We start from the raw sequence: 6,000 nt of genomic DNA, 5'->3' as shown, positions 1-6,000 counted from the left end.
TTATTTCATCTGTAGTTTGCTTCTCCCCACCCTTAACTGCTGCTCCACACACTGTGCTAATGAATAATGGTGGCATCCCAAATGCTGAACCCCTTCAGCATCGTAAGCCGTGACCACCTTAAGCATCGCTTGGCTAAGCTTGCTGTATTTGGCTGGTTTAACCTTTCTTCTCCAACACCCCAAAAATTTTTGCCCTTCTCACAACTTTTAATTAGCCAAGGAAAAACTCCAAACCCCAGTGATGCCCAAACCTGAACACAGCCACTGATGAGGAATACGTAACATCATGTGGTAGTGGGTAATACCATGAAAATGCCCATTTGCCTGGATAACTGAGATTCATTCCAAAATCATGCCTAACATGGAAACTAACACGCCACCCCAATGCCAATTATTAGCTTCAAAGGCAGCAGCACAGACTAATGCTGTAGACAGATAATATCAGACATCCCTATATTAAAGCAAACACAAATGATTTAATTTCATTTCAGATTCACCTGGAAAATTCTGGCTCTCCCATTTATTGTGCTGGTCCCCACGTGTCATGGGAATGGCAGCCGCTGTGTTTGCCCATCCTACCTCCGTCCCAGCTGCCACCGCTGCCTGTTTGCTAACCTGGGCTGGTGGCACCACGCCTTGGCCAACTGTCAAGTCTGTCACCACAGCACACACTAATAGCAGGTATTGGCTGTATTACGGTGAAATTAGGACTCTTGGGGAGAAGTTAATAATGAACTTCAGGTATTAAAAGAGAAAAACCGAACTGGCCTCTCACCCGGGTTACAACGGAGTTGTCATCTGATTGGTATTAATACCAACAAGTATCAAAGAAGTTAAAATTTTATTTGGGCTGTACAGTGAAGTTGTACGATGTCTTCTGGTTCGATCCATTTTTAACAAGGCATTTTATTTTTCAGTTTAGTAGCATTTCAGTAGCTCTCAGGAAGCCTTAACCAGCTTGTTTCATGGAATAACATGTTGCAACACGTGCTGGCTGCATGGTGGATGACAGGCAGTCTATACTGACTAATCCATGTGGGTCCCGTTGGAGAAACCACTCAGGTCAATGGGAATTGTCCAAACTGGAACCAGCTGCTTGTGCAAGCTTTTATATTGGCCTGGATCATTTCAAGAATTAACTTGCACTTGCTCTACCTCGTGTCAGAGGATCTGCTCTTCTCCCAAATACTTGTGTTTCTGGGTCCTGTTCTGTGAAGAAAACATTCAGGGAATTATCCCAGCCCTCAGCATCCCACAGTGAGTTACACAGGATGATGAGGAGCAGATAGACCGTGCTGGAGTCCCACACCACATGGATTGTGTGGAAATGCAAGGAATGAGTATAGTGCAGTTAAAAGAGAATATCTGCATAATGCATATTTACCTTTAATTGCCAAGAATAAATTCCATGAATGTTTTTATGCGCCTTTTTTCCAAGGTTTCTGGCTTGAGTTCTTTACAAAGTGACTGTAGGTCTTTCAGCACAATCCTGAGCATCTGGTTTCATTCATTAAACAGTTTGCTTCCTCATAGGATAAAAACAAACCTGGCAGTTGACATATCTGTGCAGAGCAAGAGCAATGCCAAGCCATCGTCAAAGCTACTGCAGTTTGAAGTTGGATCTAGACCTGACAAAATACCCCACAAGCTTTTCTCCTCTTCCCTCAGCTAAAAGCTGATCCCTCTGACAGCAGCCGCTGCTGTGCCGCCAGCATCAGAGATCTGAAAGTGCAAATGCACGGGCAGCTCCAACAGCGCACAGACAGAGGGGCAACAACTCCATAAACTCATGCCTCAGCCAGTCACTGCCTGGCTGCCAGAACACTGGTTGTAAGAAACCCTTGTGCGACGGGGATGGAAGCGGTGCTGAGCTATAAAAACATTACAAGGCTTATATAAAGTGACACAAAAACGTGGAGTTTTGTTTATATTCTCCCCTGACAAATCCTGTTGAATTCTATAGGACTCAATGATCCTTATTCATGTGATGGTTATAAAACCAGCAGAAACTTTGTAGTTCTATTAAATTCTACAGTTCCCTCCAATACTTGGGTGTCAGAGGGACTCTCGAGGGTGTGAACTGGACATCAGGAGTGGCCAAAGTCTCTGGATGCCTCTCTTCATGTGATATAAATCTTTAGCTATAAGGGCTCTCTAGCAATTCCCTCTGCAATTCACGGTCAGACAGAGTCAGCGCAGGGTCTGCATTTCACTTAAGTCCCCCTTAAAGTGTGAAAAGAAAAGAGTATTGCTCCAGACTTCGGCAAAGCAGCCAATTTCGCTCCGACAGAGGTAACACCACCAGCTAAGGCATATCCAATGCATTGCCTAGCCCAGCCCGTGGAATAACTGGTGACTGTTTCCCCACTTCTCCCAAGCTATGTGAACTGCTATTTCCATCGCTAACCTAATTTTGTTCCATCAGTTTCACAGCCATTTGCCTTGGCTTAATCCAAATGTTTTGGACAGAGTTTTTAGAGGACCCTCAAGGAATTACCCAGCCTTATCCCTTGGACTGATTCTAGCAGGGATGCATAAGGGGAGTATTTCCATTGTGGGGAGCTCGCTCCATTAAGTCCCCGTGAAATGCCAAGCCTAAATGCCTAAGTCCACCACTGGGAATAGTCACCGAGACAGCAAATTGTGTTCCCGTGTTTCAGGATAAGAGCAGAACGCATTTTCAGCTCATCATGCTGAGCTTTATACCAGACACTGAAACCCAGAAATACCTACTCCTAAAGAGGGGGCAGGAGTGTGTCACGTAACGTGTTCTCCCAGTGGGAAACAACGTGGATTTACAATCCAAAGGCACCCATACATTGCTCAGAAATAAATCATCCACAGAACTGATTTAGCGGACAGTGTGGAAAAAGGAACACTGTGCAGAGGATTGACAGAAGCCGACTCAGGCTCCTGCCTTGTGCCTCCTCCCGGGGACAGACTGGGGAGCATGCAGCGGGTCTGGCACCCGGGGGCACGCACCCCCCGCCACAGGGCACGCCGGCCCGTGCACGGCTGTGGCACAGCTCGCTCCTGCCTTGGAGCAAGAGCAACCAGAGGAGACAGCTGCCTGCTTTCAGACACGCTTGGATGTCCAGTGCAGACATGCCCAAGCCCTGCCCCAGTGCAGGACCAAGCACCACGGACCTGTGCCCAGTCTTGCAGCAGCCCAGGTGATGATCCCATCCAGGATGGCTGCAGTCCAAGCAGCCCACTTTCTTTCCTCCCTCCCCTCTTTTTTAATTTCCCAGTAAATTGCTGGGAAGTCTTCTTTAAAAGAGATCAAGCCCATGCAGATTATTTTTAAACAAACATTTGGCAAAAGGCTGGACTGCAGCTTAACAGATGAGCAGAGAATTGGTCAGTATGAAAATTCTGTCTCCAAGCACTGGGGGGGCAATGGAGGGGGTCGTTGTCGTCATCCCCCATTCACAAATGCTGTAGCAAGAAAGCTCTTTAAAAACACGACAAAGAAGAACATTTGAATGATTTTCCTTATTTTTTGAGCTTTCAGAGATCAATGGGGAGAATGGATCAGGTTTTTCTGCCCTTGGTTTTTTTTGCTCAGTCCCGACTGATCCACAGGGCACCATTACACATGTTGTTTTACGTGATCCAAACTTAAAAGTCATATTTCTGTCACCCAGTGGCAGAGAGCAGCCCTTTGTACTCCCAGCGGCCAGCTGAAAGCAGGTCACAGCAAAACACAACTCTTAACACATCTTTTGACAGAAAGGTTTGTTACATGAACTCCAAAGCACATGAAAACATTTTGCCTTCCCAGATCTCAGCAGGAGTTGTCTTATTTTTGTTTTCACATCATAAAATTCTGCCAATTATTTCTAAATAGAAAATGAGCCCAATTAGGGGAATGAGAAAGGAGGAACCCAAAGACTGACATATATGAGTTTGACCCGCGCTGTCAGAACTTGCATTTAATGGGTTTAGGTCCATTACCCATTTGTGCAAGTCCTAACCAAGCCCGTCATGCTCCAGCTCTCCAGGAGATGTACCACAGCTCTGCAGTAATAAGATGTCAACTAAAACCAAGCCAAAGCCCCAAACTTCCCTTCACAAAAGATACAAAAAACCAGATTCTACAGAACACCTGGCTAAAAAGATTATACCTCTTCGCCTTTCTCTTGGGGAGGGAAGGCAAAATTTAAGTCATGGTTTCTCTATAGGCGAGCACAAAAAACACACCAGCGAGAAGAATCAGAAGCTTGGAAGCAAGTATCTGAGTAGGTGTCCAATTCATCTTTTGGACAGTCAGCAGAAAAGGTAAGTGGATTTTTCCCCATGCACTAAACATGGTTTATTGTGCTGGGCGTAAACGATTGCTACAGCGAGAGATCAAAGCCTGACGCATTATACAGAGGCATTAACTGAAGGCTTACCATACCTGCCATAAGATGTGAAACCAAGTTCCTGTGGTCAGTGGAGACCTCATGACCTCTCACAAGAGTTGACCACAGCATCCTGGTGAAATACCAATAAGTTAATTACATTTTGGCTTTAAGAATCCTCTGCTGTGTGAACAGACTACGGGAACTTCTTCTGCAAGGTCCAGAGAGCCCCACCAACCCTTGCTGGCACTTGGCATTCGGTGAGGAGCAGTGCAAGGGGTAGGTATCGGAGTCCAGCTCATTAGGAGCTACTTAAGCCAACCTGTAGGTGGATTTGGACCTTACAGGAACAAAGCTGCCACTGAGGATCAATACCCCCCGCCTGCTCAGTGAGCACGAGTTCCCCCTTCCATGCCCAGACACCCCCGGTGCGGAGGAGCCTACCTGTAGATAAACCGACCTCCATTTGCTGCCTTTTAATCAGGGCTCAGCTTGCTAAATATTGTGATTGGCAATACCCCAAAAGTAGGTTTCCTGAGTACAGACGCTTTTTTTAAAGTGCGACAACGAAGGGAAAACGAACGGCGAGCTCTGCCTTTGAAGCTGAGATTTCGAGGCAAATAAATATCAATGTGCTATCAATGGTGTTAAGATGCACATTCCTCCCAAACACCACGGCAACGGCCCTCCCCTGTTTTCCAGGTCCATGTGCGTGTGCTGCCCGGGCATGGGTCCCGTCCCCTCCCCACGCTGATGCACAGCACCTTTCCCAGGCGAGGAGAGGGGGCAGGAGGTGGCCCTGGTGAAGCCAACAGCTTTATCACTGATTTCACAGGGTTCCACCTAACATGCTGCAAAGCCTCAGCGTTGACAGCACAATATAAAGTTAGTCGAGGCCAAAAATTTTGCTGTGTTTGCATACATCCCACTCTGGCTGAAGAGAAACTGTATGTACACCCTGGGGGAAAGACCTGGCATTTAGTGTTTTGGCCCATTAAGACAAACTGCTAACTACTTATCTGACCCTGGCCCCAGGGAGACACCAGTAACTCTCCCCTATAAAAGATCTTTACAGAATTATTTACCTTCCTCAGTAACAGTTTTATGAATTCCTGTACTTTTCCCCTCACCGTTAAAGATACGCTAATGCCAGAAATGTATTGCTGCTCCATAGAGAGAGATATGCTACTACAATCACATCTAATAATTAAAAAAAAAAAATAAAAAAATAAATCATAGGTTCCAGCTCTCTGTCCTGTAGGTTGTATATACAATACAGCATAAAATTCACAATAGCTCAGCTCTTATAACTTAATTCAAATTTTGACCAGAACTCACACAATTCTTTCAGTAGTTTGGATCAAGTTCTCATAGAAGGAGCTAGTAGGTACCTCAAGGAAGCTATTTCACTATGCTTCATTAGCTCCAAGCTCCAGACAGCAGTAATGACAAATTTCAAAAAATTAAGAAAAAACAAAAAAAGCCCAACAGTTAGCTTAATTGGTCTAAAAGCAGTCGTTTTCGTTTTCTGTTCTTTGTGAGGGTTATGCTCTTGGTTTTTTTTCAGATGTGGTTACCTTCATTTTTCTTAGAACGGCTCCTTGTTTGCCCTCTCTCCCCTGCTCACAGGGCACTTGCTAACTGGAGAGGCAGA

This window comes from Falco peregrinus, chromosome 8, assembly GCF_023634155.1.
Source record: "Falco peregrinus isolate bFalPer1 chromosome 8, bFalPer1.pri, whole genome shotgun sequence".
Taxonomy (NCBI): Eukaryota; Metazoa; Chordata; class Aves; order Falconiformes; family Falconidae; genus Falco; species Falco peregrinus.
Note: the sequence above shows the minus strand (reverse complement) of the source record.